General features: G+C 48.0%; 1 protein-coding gene across 22 annotated transcripts in view; it reads right to left on the bottom strand.

Moving 5' to 3' along the window:
- The window catches only part of CACNA1C (calcium voltage-gated channel subunit alpha1 C), a 638552-nt gene that overhangs the window by 169703 nt on the left and 454530 nt on the right, over positions 1 to 14319 (bottom strand). The gene's annotated exons all lie outside the window — the stretch shown is intronic.

Below are 14319 nucleotides of genomic sequence, written 5' to 3'. Positions count from 1 at the left end.
TGTGCACAAGTGTGCGGAGGATCGTTGGAAGAATGGGCTGGCTTTCAGGGTGCAGGCAATCCTGCAGGAGGAAAAGTGCAATTCCAGGAGTCTGAGGACTTAAGAAGCTAGAATCAACTGAATTCCTCTGGGGTCTGATGGACTGAAATGATCAGGTTTGGCCCAGGCTCCTGGAGTTAAAGCTAATGTGTGTGAACTTAGAACTACAGAAACAAACTCCAGAGCTGGAAGGGGCTTTTACTGACCTCACCCCCCCATTTTATAAACAAGGAAACTGGGAGAGGCCAACTGCAGATTGGCTATCAAGTGGGGCCATGAAGTCAGGCTGCCTGCTTTTCTCTGGCTCCTGTTAGTTCCTGTATAGCACACAACAATTGTTCAGACTAAAAACTCTGGCATCCTGTTGGGAGAGGAACATGAGGGTCATTCATCCCAGATTGCTGTACTCTCAACTCATCTAATCAAGGGGTAGGACTTAATAGATTAATAGAATTAGTTTACTAAGGGATTATGGAAATTATAATTAATGGACATGATTTTATACCATCTAAGAGGTACAAGAAGAAACTCTGCAGTTTTTATTGAAGCTTGGGATCTTCTTGATGAAAACCTAGGATGCTCGGCCTGATGGTTAGCAACTGACTCCTTAGCTTCCTAGTCAATGCAGAAGTGGTCCAAGGGGCTGGGACCCACCACTGACATTACTTTTCATGTCAAGCAGATGCTCTCCCCTGTGGGGACAGCAGGGATCTTTTTCTCTGCCTCTGCCAGGCATAGCAAGCATCATGCCAAGCTTTTTACTCAAAGTTGGACCCAGCTGACCTTAGCGAATATTAGTAAATATATTGAGACTCTAATTCTGAATATTCCTGACAAGAAAGGAGTCCTTAATTTCTTCTTGCTCCTGTGTTTGGTGTGTGTGCATGTGTTAGTAGGTGTGCATTTGGTTATTTCAGATAATTTTGTTAACATAATAACTGATATTGGACACCATTATCATATCTCATGAGTCAGGGACATGAGATACAATGGTTGGACAGGCTGATTTGAATCTTGGAATTGAGAAGGTAAACAAAGGCTTTTTCCTTTAAAGCCAGCCTGTCAAGCAAATAATTAAAGCTTTTCAACTTCATCAGTAAGTTGTTGAGAGTAGATCTAGTCTATTACTTCAAGCAAAAGACACAATCAAGTCCCAGCGCAGTTGTAATCATTCTTCAACAGCGTTGGCCTGCGGTTTGTCTTCGCTTGACCTCTAATCTTCATACACGGTGATCCTGCACACAAGGCACTCATTGAAGTCCTTAGAGTAAGACTTGGGCCATGTTAGTCAAAACCAGCCTCAGGCTTAGCAAATAAGGCTTTAGAACATGATTTAGGGAATAGCAAGGGCTCCTCTGCCCAGACATTTTAAAAATGTCTTAATATCCTTTTTTGTAGAATAAAACAAAACACTGAATAACTTTATCAAAATTCAAATATACATATTTAGAAAGGATAAACCTTTAAATTTCTCTTTTATCAAAATTCAAATATATCTATTTAGAAAGGATAAACCTTTAAATTTCTCTTATCAAAGCTCTTCTGTCCAGTGGCTCGGCCCTGCAGATCTTTGCTGGGGTTACTTTTCTTCAGTCGGAGGAACTAATCTGTATTAATTCTAAATTGCAATGGATGTGTATTTTTTTGACTGAGTAAATGGCTACACTTCTCTTTTCTTTATTCATTCTCTTATTAGGCTCTCTGCAGCTGCCATGTAGAAGTGAACATGCTACTCTATCACTCCAGCCTACCTTCACCGGAGACCATTCATTCATGGGCTGTGTTTAGAGACTCTTGCGCAAACACGTTTCTTGCCCATCATTTCCTTTGAGGAGGGATGACTCTGGATGGCACCACATGTGTGGGCCGTGCTGGTGAATCAAACTGGGTGCAGGAGGAGAAGAGTTTATGGCCTTATCAGTCAAGTGCAAGTTTAGGCTCAAAGCCAGGTGTTTGGAAATGAATACAACTTCCTGTTGTGTTGTGGAAGGCCCTTGCCCTGCTCCCATGATGCTACCTTTGAGCATGTCCTGTGATTTTTCCAGAGACAGTGTTGAAACCTGCTCATATCTCTAAAAGAAATGGAATCTGGGAGCACTGTCAGCTGGGAGGTGGTCACTCCAGTGTGATGTGACAAGGCCCTGGAACAGCAGCACAGACACTTGGCTTTGGGCCAACAGCCCCCACATGGGGTAGGGTGTGGTTCGGGGATGCATGATTAAGCCCAGGGAATGAGGACAGACTCAGGGACCTGGAGCCCCCTTTATCCCCCAGGGTTTTAGATTTCTGTAATTTTTGGATGGCGATGGAGCTAACCACATGGCTAAATAAGGAATCCAGCACCTGGTACCAGGATATAGAAAGAAAATAAGACATAAATGAGCCAGCCCTTCTCTCCCCAGCTGCCCCTCTTCTCCTGACCCTCACCCCAGCCTAAGGCTGCCAATTGCCTTCTATTTTGAAGAATTCCATCTATCTCCCCAACAGACCACCCTTTTTATTAGGCAACTCCTTAAGCAGATTCTCTGTTGTTTCTGGCAAGGCTTCAGTTCTGTCCCTCTAGCAGTGTGGCTTCAACACAAAGTGATCACAGTGATTAATAGTCCAGTACTTACAGCAGGTATTATAGTTATTTAAGAGGACAAAGTCTCTCCTATTACATGAGGGTAGAAATCTCTTCTGGAAACACTGCAGCTGTCACCAGAGGCATGAGTATTTCCATTTGGTGAAGTAATCCTGAAGGATGGAGCCATCAAAGCCCATGTTTGGGGTTGTTACTCGACTTTTTCCCCAGGAGGTATTTAATCATGCAGGCAGGGATTTAATGAGGCTGAGTTGCTTGGAATTCTCCATATGGCACCTTTTAGGGTAAGGGGACTGCTTGTGGGTGTGTTTGTGGTCATGGGTATTAAACAGGCCTTGGAATACCAAGGGGCAGAGGGTCATGGCAGGGATCCCACCACGGAGCAGGCAGGACAAACCGACTCCCAGGAAGAGCCCCTCAGAGGGGCATGGCACTGCACAACCTCCTCCATCAGCCCTGAGGCTGAAAAGCACAAGGTGTTTATCCTGGAGCCTCCAGGATAGGTGTTCAGGGCCTGTCAGCCCTTAGGACCCTATCCCAGTGGATGCAGGCTCTTTCCAATCCTTCCCCGCCTGTCCACTCCCACTCAGGCCTTATCAGCCTCTGACTGCCCCCCAGCTCCACCTCCAGCTTCTCTCTCCTTCCAGCCCATTGTCCACACTCAGCTGCACAGTGACCTTTCGATGGTAAACTGGTACCTTGTCATCCCTCTGCTTAAAGCTCTTCAGTGGCTCCTCCTTAACCACAGGACAGAGTCCCACTCCGAGGCCCTTTGGGACCAGGTCCCAGTCTTTCCGTCCTGATCTTTCTTTTTGGCTTCTCCCCTGTGCACCCTGAACTCAAATCACCATGAAACATGTGCAATTCCATCTCCTTTCCTTCTTTTAAAAATTATTTTGCTTCTACAATTTTGCAAATGTAGCCCCCTCAGCTTAGAAGGTTCGTTTGCGATCTTTTGGCCGTGTGACCTGCTGCCAAACTGCAGCAGGGACAATGCCCTGTGCCCACCCAGCCCCAGTCCTTCTGCCCCCGAGCACTTAGCTAGCTGCTGTTCGCCAGTCCCCTGGAAGTCAGGCGGAAGTGGGAGCTGTGTTCTGGCCGATGGTGTGTCGGGAGCAATGCCCACACTCCCAGGCCTGACTGCTGAAGCCTCCAGCAGGCCCTCTATGCTCCCTCTTCTGCTGGCCCGATGCAGAGCAGACAGGGGAGACCGCGAGGCCCCGGGGGTGGCAAAGCCAAAAAAGGGGCGCAGCCTTGGGCCCTGAAGATCGGTGTGGCGGAACTCTCCTCCCTCCAATCACCAGCCCACACTCCACCGTGGAGTGAAAAGTAACCTTTACTGTACTAAGCAACTGAGATTTCATTTGGGGGCTGCTTATTACAATGGTCCACCAACCCTGACTGAGATGGCACCTTCATGAATCATTCTTAGGGCAGGCAGTCCCTCCCACCCTCTTCCAAACTCTGCTCTCTCTCTTCTGTGTTTCTCCGGCCCCTGGTTCATGACTGCAATTCATCACTGTCACCTGTCTGTTGGTGCATCTGTCTCCTGAACTAGGCTGTAAGTCCCCTTAGGACAGAGACGGTGTCTATTTATCTTAGTATTCTGGGTGTCCTGTTGGGACTTAAATGTGTGTTAATGTGCCCATGTCTCTCTCAAGCACTCAGGATGGTCTGGCAGGCATGTGGCTCTAGGATTTTCCCTCAGACACTAGCTACTGTGTTGAGGCCAATGATTCCACTTTCTGTGACCTTTCCACTAGCTTCAGGGTTCCAGGTTCTATAACTCATCCTCCCATGCCATGCACCCGATGATGGAAATACAATACGTGGCTAATCTCCCTCCATTACTGGATGATAATTTTCCACATCAGCAAGTAGTGAGAAAGGCTGGAGCTGTCACTCTCCCCTCCACTGATAGCCTCTGACAGTTAAGATGTCTTGATGCGGCATGAGCTTCTTACCCCCAGTGTTTACGGAGAAGGAAGCGTGGAGTGGGTGAGGGAGCCAAGGGTAACTGTAGTGTAGGCAGCTCTGTTTCGGGGCTGAGCACTGGTTATTGGAAGAAATGGATCAAAGGGAAATTTAGGATGATTCATCTCCCCTTCCATCCCTCTGCTGAGCTACTTTAACTCTCAGGTGTATAGATCGATTTGCAAAGCACCAAATTAAAATCAAACCAGCTCTTTACTGGGTGCCTACTCTGGGCAAGACCAAAGTGGACACAGGCAGGTCCATTCTTAAAGCAACCCGTGGCTTTAGGTAGGTGACAGGACTTCTCCAAAGACACCATGTGTCAGTGACCCTCCCGGGGCCCCGTAGTGCTGAGGTTCCTGGGATCAGAGACTTGGAAGTGATGACACTGTAGCACTGCACAGCCCAGAATCATCAGAGATGGTTCCATGACATTCCTCACACTGTACTTGCCAAGGCAGGAAAGTGGTAAGCTAGAACTCCCATTCCCAGAGCATTCTGGCTGATCAACACCCTCCTCTAAGCCAGTCCAAAGGAATCCTGAACTGAAGGAAACCGGATAGGTCACGGAATTGATACATCTCCTTCCAAACAAAACTGCCTCTTAAACCATTCCAAAGGGATGGCACTTGACCTCAGTTCGCTTTTTCTTTCCGTGAGCAAGATAATGCTATAACTTCTTTCCATGCTTCAAATATAGTTCTCAGAATCATAAAGTTCAACTTAAAAAAATCAAACCCATGCCCTACTACCAGCACCACCGCCCCCGCCCTCCCGCCCCATCTCCGTTCTTTTCCTCCTTTCTCTGTCCACCTGCTTTGCATATTAGGCTGAAGCGATAAATGCAACAACCAAGGAAAATTCACAGGCTGTTCTGGCTGGGGGACTGGAGGGCCCGCTTCTGGTTCCCCCTGGTTGGAAGAGAAGGGCATTCGTGAGGGGGCTTGTGGTAGAGACCAGTATGGTATAGAGGGAGCAGAACTGGGAGCAGCGCCCACATGACTGTGCAACTTACAAGCTGAACAATGTGAATACATTAACTTTTCCGAACCTCACTTTTCCCATCTGCAAAATGGAGCAAACAGTACCCATGTGAGATGATCTTGGGAAAGATGAAAGGAGACCATCCAGGCCTTCTTCACCTTCCATGCAAGAAACAGACATCCCCTCTCATGCCTCTGCCCCTGTCTTTCCTCTGCCCCCCAGCCCAGGAGAGCCCCAGAGGGCTGAAATGTGTCCATGATCCAAACTCAGAATCTAAAAGTTGACGCCATACAGTGAAACAATGACCCCTCCTACGGGGAGTACGTGGGCATGAGGTAGCTTTGTCCCTGTTCTGTTGACTCCTGGCTTTCTCTTCTCCTGGGACTATATAATTCTAACTCCTTCCAAACGTTCCTCTTGGCCCACTTTCTCAACACCAAATCATTTCTGTCCATTCTGTCAACCACCATACACTCTCTGGGGGCTACCATGAACACGGCTAAGACTGGAAAAAAGGTATTTGGCCAACTAGGTATGAATGTAGGGCTATCAGACCTTAATTCTCTGATCCGAAGAGAATTCAATTCAATTCATTACGTGTTTTTGGGGGAAGTCTGTGAAATAGAAATCATTGCCCTGCATAATGAGTGGGAGAGTGAATAAGAAGTTACCAATGCATGCTCCTGCCTCCCGAGAGCTTTCTATATAACAAGAGGGCTAGGCCACCCCCACCCACTGGTGGGTAGGTGAGGGTTGAGTGCTGACAGTGCCTGTCCTGAGATGGGGGCTCTGGGAGGCCTGAGCCAAGACATGCTCTTCGACCTGGGCTGGGAGGCCACGGAGGAGCAGGGGAGGAAATGGGTGCTGTAGGCAGAGGGATGGGAGATGGGTAAAGGTGCAGAAACAGGACAGCACAGGTGTTTCTGGAAAACAAGATGCAGTTTGACTTTGCGGCAGGGCAGTAGAGAGTGATAAGGTTCAAGCTATTGGCTGGGACAGGTCGGAGATGCCTGAAATACTGAGAGATGTTCAGGCTTTATTCTGTAGCCATGGAGAGACAATCAAAGCTTTTGAACAAGGGAATGACACAGTTGGCTGCAGAAATATGAACTTGGCTGCATTACACAGGTGGCGTGGGAATGGGGCTGGAAGGCAGGGCAGCAAGGTGGCTGCGAGTCCAGGCGGAGAGAGGTGAGGGGAGAGGAGGGAAGGAGTGAGAGGTCCAAGTGAAGAAGCGAAGAGGACAGCCCATATGACTTGACTGACTGAACGCAGGCACTGATAACTGTAGAAGGGCACAGGAGAGGAAGGAGGAAGGAGGCTTTGTAGCCTGGGGAACTGGGAAGATGATGAAGCCTCTAGAGAGAGAAGTGGGTTGGGAAGATGCTGGTTTGGGCTGACCCTGGCGGGCAGGCAGAGGATGCTATCCTCCAGGCCCTGGAGAGGAAGAGGGTCTTCATGCTCCACACCCTGCCAAGGACCCCCAGTGTGCCTGGCAGTTCAAGAGCTAACAGCTTGTTTGCTCTGCCCCTGCAGGGTGGCTGGCTGGCCAGTGATCCCAGGAACACAGCTGCTCTCTATCCACATCCACTTTAAACTGCAGGAGAGGTCCCAGTGGCTCCCTGGTAACTCCTGTCCCTCCAAAACCACAGTGTGGCCTCCACAGCACCCGACCCAGCCCCTGCTGCTCATAGGCCCCTCCACATAGCCTCCGTTCCTACCATAGCTGTTACACAGTGAAAGGCAGACCAACACAAAGGCAGGTATCTAAAAAGGGTGTGGGAATCCTTCTTCTGGTGCCTTTCTCAGCTGGTATTAACAATATTCTCCACCATAAACCTAGCCATCTGGATTCTGGAGTTTGTTGGCTTATCAAGGTTATCGTTTCGACCTGGACACTCCCCTAAAGTCAAGAAGGCGTCTCCCCAAGGGGAGCAGAGCCTTTATTAGCTGATGGCTTGGCAGAGCTGCCAGGCACCTTTATGCTGATCTAATGCCAGGCCCAGGAAGTTATGAATGTCTCCTGTCAAAATGCCATGTGGCTGTCACCTTCCCACTCTCTGAAGCACATGGCCATTGGTCAACGAGAAGATTGTCATGGCTTCCCAACAGCTTAAGTTACCAAGCCTTGCCCAAAGCTGGTGGTTTTGCTTTGGGAAGTGTCCGAGAGCTCACTGAAACAGGTTGACATGCCTACTTTGCACCGTATACACAACATAGCCCTTCCATAGCTCTTCCACTCCTCCCCTGGCCGGGAAAATGGCATCTGTACACTTACACTTACGGGGCCAGATAGCACAGCAGCCAGGCTGTGCGCCAAAGGTAATGTGCTACCAATGAACAGACCCCTTCTGGATCCTTACTACAACATAGCCCCAACACCCCACATTGGGTGAGACGCCTCTCACAACACCAAGTCCACAGGACCTTGCCCATGGGTATTCGCGACTACTAGAACCAGAAACATCCATCAGTGGTTTCACTGCACAGCCCCAGTACACAGCCCCACTAGCCACCATGGTCTTCAGGGAACAGCACAATCTCATTGCTTAAGAACTCCCAATGCTTTCCCACGGCACTTCGATTTCCCTGTCATCGCCACTGTCCACACATATGGGGGGCTCTGTGCTCATCTGCCTGTTTCTAAATGGTGCCTTCCAAGAGTTGAGAGTGACTGAGGGCTATTGGAAAGCAACTGTGCTCATGAAAGGAAATGACTTTGAAAGGATGTCATTGGCGATGCCACAAGGAAGTCAATTCTGAGCAGACAGAACAATGAGCCAACTCGGTCCAGGGGCAGTGTGAGCTCACCTGTTCCAACAGCTTAGAGCATGGCAGAAGGTGCTTTGCTAAAACTTGCATATGACATGCACTCACGCTTGCATGTGTTCGTGTGACTTATATGTGCCATGACATTCCCATGCTCTGGCCTATGTCAGGTCATGGGACACAAGGGTGAATTAAAGGCAGCCCCGTGAAGGACCTCTCAGTGTAGCCCAGCAAGCAAGTGTAAAGAGGTGGATGTAATTCCACAAGATAAGTGGGCACGTGCCCCAAGAGCTAGGGGGACAGAGGGACAGTTAGGGAGTGCTGCTGCCTGGGTGTCCGAGAAGGCTTCTGTAAGGAGCACTGTGGTCTGCTGGGCAGGGTCCTGTGTGGGGAATCTGGAGCCCTGGGTTTGAGTGCTGACTTCAGTAACATTTAGGCAGGTGGCTGTTTCCCACCTTGGGCTCCAGTTTCCTCACCTGATCTCCGGCAACTTTCCAGCACTAAAGTTTCCAGGGCTCTGATTAGGACCAGCTGAGAGTTAACGTGAAGGCCCAGGAGCTACTTCCAGGCTCTGCCTTAAGGATCTGCCCTCACTTCATGTCCTGGCAGCATGATCACTCAACAGCGCAAGGTATGAACAGGACCAAGGACGAAAGCAAATATCGGCATGTCTTCTCATGTAATCTGAGCCAGATGCTCCACATGTGTTTGTGTGACTTGTATGTGCCATGACACGGGATTGTGTTGTAGGTATCGAGAGGTCCAGGATAAATACTGATCGTACTGATTTTTTTTTTTAAAGATCAAATAACTATGTACATGCCCTTGACACATATAAAATAATGTAAAGCAGCAATATTCAGGTTACTGCTCTCAAGCCACATGGGGCCCTTTCGTGGACAACCTGCAGCTCTTACAAGCCTTCCAATTTCCTGTCTCAGTAATACGTGATCCTAGACTCTGTGGGGCAGGCAGCAGGCACGTGGCTCTGCTAGCTGGTGATGACTGCAAAAGTGGCTCCCGAGTCCCATAACTCGATACCATGGGGTGAATATTTAATCCTGCTTATCCGCATGGAAATTCAATATTTAGTTCCACCATCTGTCTTTTTACATGCTCATCCACATCAATGTCTGTCTTGGACTGCAAGCTTTAGAGAGTCAGGGCTGCATTTAAGTTGTCTTAATGACATGAGAGAGAGATTCCTGTAAGCATGGATATTTAATAAATGTGTTTTTTCATCTTGAAGAGGAAAAAGAAGAAAATCTGTCTCTTTTTCTTTATGGCTTCTCCCTCTAGTGTCTGACCTTCTATTAGATTTAACGTCACAGCTGGAAGATAAGCCCTGTCCCTTGGAGCACTGCATCTCTGCTGATGACAATAACCCCGCGCTAATGATGGTTCTGCAATGGGTCCCTTCACAGGGGCTTCTCACTGCTGCTCAGAGGGAGGGGAGAAGCAGTCACTAGAGTGGGGAGACCTCAACATTATCCTAGTCTTTACCCAGAGAGAAAAGGGGCTTGGCTCTTGGCTGCCCCACTTAGGAAGCCGCATCCAGGGCAACAGTACATAAACATGCCCCTTTCTTGCCTCTTTTTTGCCTTTTTGGCTCTGAAATGGCTCTTGAGTATCATGTCCTCTTTTTTCCAAGACTGTCTGTAACCCGTTGCAGAGGCAGAGGCTGGTATTGGCATTGCTGTAGAAGGGAACATCATGATGGGCTAAGCTTTAAACACTGACTGTCTTGAGGCCATGGGCATGCTAGAGTCTGTGTGAGTCTCCTCCGCTCCTCTGAAGCCAGACTCTTCAGATGGCTGGAAGCTGGGCCATGCCAAAGAAGCAAGAAGCCTGCAGAGCAACGCTCCATGCCGTTGCAGGAGGCATGCAGACTCGAGAGATGCACAGGGTAAGGCTGATTTGCCAGGAAGCTTTCTCCCGAGCATTTCATCCGACAGCCTGTGTTAAGGCACCAGCAAGTGAGCCCCACATTGCTAAGCCCAATGGTCAGTTTCCAGTCACAGCAGCAACACTCCTTTGCATTCCCTCATGTCTCTCTGGCCATGCCTTTAGGAGTCCTGTTTGCTGGTTCTTTCCCTTTATCCCAATCTCCAAACATCAGTAGGGCTAGGACTCAGTTCTTGGACTGCATCTCACTTCTGTCTACACTCACACCCCAGTGATCTTATCCAGAGACCCAGGGGTTAAGTATCTTCTATATGTTGTTGACTTCCCAAATTACAGTTCAGCCACAGATCTCTCTCCTGGAGAGGTTCATTCCTTATTACATACTCAACATCTCCACTTGGATGTTTAATAGGCACTTCAAACTTAAAGGTCTCAGATGGCTTTCCTGATCCTCCTGCCCTGACACGCGTTCCTCTCACAGACTTCCCCATATCCATAAATGACAATTCCCCTCTTGGCATCGTTCTGGACAATTGCCTTGGAAAACGCCCTACCTCTGTCTCACACATCCCATATCTGATGTGTCTGCAAATGACATCATCCTGAAGTCTGACCTTATCACTTCCATGGGTGTCAAGACCAGGCCCAGCATCTCCTGAGGCAGCAGGCACCTGACGGGACCCCTGCCTCTCCCTGGTCCACCTTCACTCCATTTTGCACATGGCAGGCAGATGGACCCTGATAAGTGTCTGTCAGATCGTGTTGCTTCTCTGCTCAATTAAATAGCAATTAAATACCCAGAGGCTCTTTGGTTTACTCCCAGTAAGAGCCAAGTTCTCACAACAGTTTATATACCCTACTCCTTGGGTCCCACAGCCTCACATTACAGCATTCACCCCCTTACTCCCTCCTCTCCAGCTGCACAAGCCTCCTCAGCTCTGGGTTCATCAGCGTGGCCCCTTCTCATCGGCCCCTTCTCGCAAGCCCCTAGAAGGCTCTCTTCCCAACTATCTGCATGGTGCCTTTCCTTCCAGCCTCCAAGTCTTTATTCCAATGCTGCCTTCTTCATGAGACATTCCTTGGCTGCCCCCTTAAAATCACAACCTCTCAACACTCTTCCCCCTTGACTGCTTCACCCCTCTCCCGCACGCTATTTAATTTACCATCTGTCTCTCTACTAGAATCTAAGTTCCTCGAGGGCAGGGATTTTTGACTCCCTTGTTCACTGCTCTATCACCAGTGTCTACAACAGTGCCTGGCAGAGAGCAGACCTTTCATTTGTGAATGGGTGGACTAATGAATGAATGAACTGGAACATATTTTTGTATATAACTTACTGGCCACTTCACTTACACTAATATTTACAGAAATGCCTCCCAACTGCATGCTTTCTTTCTGTTGTCCTTCCAGGCCATTTTTTCTACTCCTTGGTGGCTTTTGCAGCTTTCCCTAAGGAAACAGAATCCCTGGGCTCCCCTCAGGTATGCTGGGTGTCACCAAGCAGCTCCTGCACTGCACTCAGCCCCACCTCCCCAGCCTCACACCACAGGCATCCAGATGCTGCCCAGGGGAGAAGTGGAGTCACCACAGCTGCTGCTGAAGAGTGATCAGCCTTTTCTCTTAAAAGATGACTTGGCTTTTGAGCTGAAGAGAGTTGGCAAACATACCATACAATAGTCTTTTAGAAATTTCAAAGGCTAAGATATTACGGTAATTGAAACACATACGCTTCAAACGTAGCAGGATTTCTCCCCTTGTATTTGTTTCAAAGGGCAATCTATGAAATTCTCAAGACAGGAAGATAGTTTCTGAGCCACTGTCTTACCTTTTTTGCAAGTGAATTAGGCCTCTGATTCCTTAATCATTTCATCACATCCATTCTACTTTTAACTGGACTTCCCCAACAGACGCAGTCCTTTGGATTCTCTTCCTGGCTCCATTCCTGTCTCTCACGTTCCACTTCATGGCATGCATCTATCTTACCGTCTACACCTTGCTTTTTAAAATATTCATTCCCCTGCCTCATCCCCTGGAACTGTCCCACTAATTAGCATTTCCACTAATGAAGGAGCTAGGCTCCCATTCCAGTCCTCTTAGGACAAGAAACAGACCCCCAGGGCTCCTCCAGCCGTAAGGAAGCAGTGCAAGGCGAGAGAAACCAGTCTCCAGAGTCTAAGGCCATCCTTATCTAGGCTTAGGAAAATCTTAGCGAGACTGTCTATTGGGTTAGGCAGCTCATTATGCTCTTCTCAAAGTTTGTCAAGAAATTTGGGTAGATGGGCCTTGTCAATGTGATCTGCTCCAGCAGCAAATAATACTCCATGCTGGGAACTCTCCTAAGAATTTATTCATTTAATGGGTTAGATGGAGAAGCAGCACACTCTCCCTTGGAAGCTCCTGTTTTAGGCAGAGAACAGAATAGCTATGTTCTGTTATCTCAGTGGACAGCCACTGGCTGCTAAACATGTAGTGGCTATTGCAGGTTTTCAATAACACATGCTACAGAAATGCTCATCACCATTAGTCACAGGTAGGGCCAGTGCTCTGACTTAGGGTGGAGCCAGGAGCCAGCATACAAATTCCTGCATTTTAGAGGTAGGCTTCTCCATGGCTCACAGGCCAACTTATTTATTTACCATACCACTCAGTGCCACAAACTAATCAACTACTCCTCAGTTCCATCAACAGTGTAATAGAAGCTGTCAGGCATTTTTCCAGGAAGACCCTCAACGACATCATGGCTCATTGTTATTATCCATCAAGGCCCTGTATTCCAACTTGCAAAACCACTTAGTGGAGCACAAAGGCCTCCTTAGGTTACTAAATTATGTTGTTACCAGTCCCTTGTTGTTTTTGTGCTTTAATTTTGTATTTGCTCCTTGAGCAGCGTTATCAGAAAGGGAGCAGTTGATAGATTTATTAAATCTATCTTTGAAATGAGGGAGCAGAGATTCTGCTCCTGTGAACATCTTTGGCTGTCTTCGTCCCTTCTTCCTGCACCTGTTTCTGCTCCTGGCAGCTCTTATCATCATCGTCTCTGCTCAGGGTGAAGTTCCAGCTCCCTGTCTTTACCAGCATGACTCCACGCAGCAAATGCCCTGGATGGCTCTTTAACCTGTTTGCTTCCTGGAATACTCTAGATGCTCAGTGTTTAGGAAACTGTTTTTAAGTAAGGCTGCTTGAGAGGACAGAAATTCACCTATTCAAACATGTATAGTGAAAGAGAAAGATATCGCACAAAGAAAAAGAAAGAAAGAGTATGGTTAGAGTCACAGAGATCAAGGCCAAATGAGATACAGAGAGTTGTTAGAGTTAACCCAAAGGTTCTCAAATTTACTATGCATCTTGATCACCTGGGGGAGTTGTCAAAACACACATTCCTGGGCCCCATCCCCACAGTTTCTGGGTCAGTAGATCTGGAGTGGGGCCCAAGAGTTTGCATTTTTAACAAGTTTCCAGGTAATGCTGATGCTGCTGGTCAGCGGCCACGCTTTGAGAACCACTGAGCTAATCTGCTAAGAGCCTGAATTTTCATGATCCATCATTTTTTACATATTTGTGAGTCAATGTCATCCATCACTTTCATTTCTATCCCAGCCACAGCCTATCCAACAAGGGGCCACGTGAACCCCGGAGGAAGGGATTTGGCTCAATTTCCATCACCTAATTGCATTCTGCCGAATTCCTCTGGGCTTCCCCCAACACTCCCACTTAGCACTTCCCCAGGTCTTTGAATCTAATCCCCTTAAGGAAAACCTTTGACTACCTTTCCTATGAGAAAGCTCAGTGGTGCATGGAAATCTGCAAACGGGGAAGGAATCCTGAGCAGGTATAAAGTTTTCCAGGCAGCTGCTTGGCACACATTGTTCCTTTCAAGCAAGCCTGTGCTTTCAAATGGGAAGCCTGTGCCCCTGCCCAAAGAGGTGGAACCTGGAGGAGAAGGATCTCTGATATTAAAAAAGCCTCTGCCTTAGCAAAATCTCAACGGTCTTTTAAGGTGAAATATTCTAAAAGGAGCATAAGGTTTTCTAGATCGACAGCTATGATTTCCCACATGTGACCGA

The sequence above is a fragment of the Pongo abelii genome, chromosome 10 (genome assembly GCF_028885655.2).
Source record: "Pongo abelii isolate AG06213 chromosome 10, NHGRI_mPonAbe1-v2.0_pri, whole genome shotgun sequence".
In the NCBI taxonomy this organism is placed as follows: Eukaryota; Metazoa; Chordata; class Mammalia; order Primates; family Hominidae; genus Pongo; species Pongo abelii.
Note: the sequence above shows the minus strand (reverse complement) of the source record. Positions and strands in the feature narration are given on the sequence as shown.